We start from the raw sequence: 329 nt of genomic DNA, 5'->3' as shown, positions 1-329 counted from the left end.
TTATTTCAAAAAGTTAGCATTAAACTACAATATAGCAGACATGGATTTTTGGACATACTGTGGTTAGCAGCGGTTTCTCAACAGCTCAATGCATAAAGATAAAATAATGACATATCTTGTCAAGAATAAGTTGACTGGTGGATTTGCCCTAATGCAGAAGAAAATTGAAAGCAGGGAAAGTGCTTTCTTCCTCTCCCTAGAAACAAAGCAACAAAACTGTATTTGTTGCCACAGTGCAGGACTCTCCACTTCTACAGTGAAATAGCTCTGAATTCCAAGAACCTTAAACCGGTGAAAATAAAGGAGAAGCATCAGACTCCTACTTTGAT

The sequence above is a fragment of the Haliaeetus leucocephalus genome, unplaced genomic scaffold (assembly GCF_000737465.1).
Source record: "Haliaeetus leucocephalus isolate CR32 unplaced genomic scaffold, Haliaeetus_leucocephalus-4.0 Scaffold450, whole genome shotgun sequence".
In the NCBI taxonomy this organism is placed as follows: domain Eukaryota; kingdom Metazoa; phylum Chordata; class Aves; order Accipitriformes; family Accipitridae; genus Haliaeetus; species Haliaeetus leucocephalus.
This window is presented reverse-complemented; position numbering follows the sequence as displayed.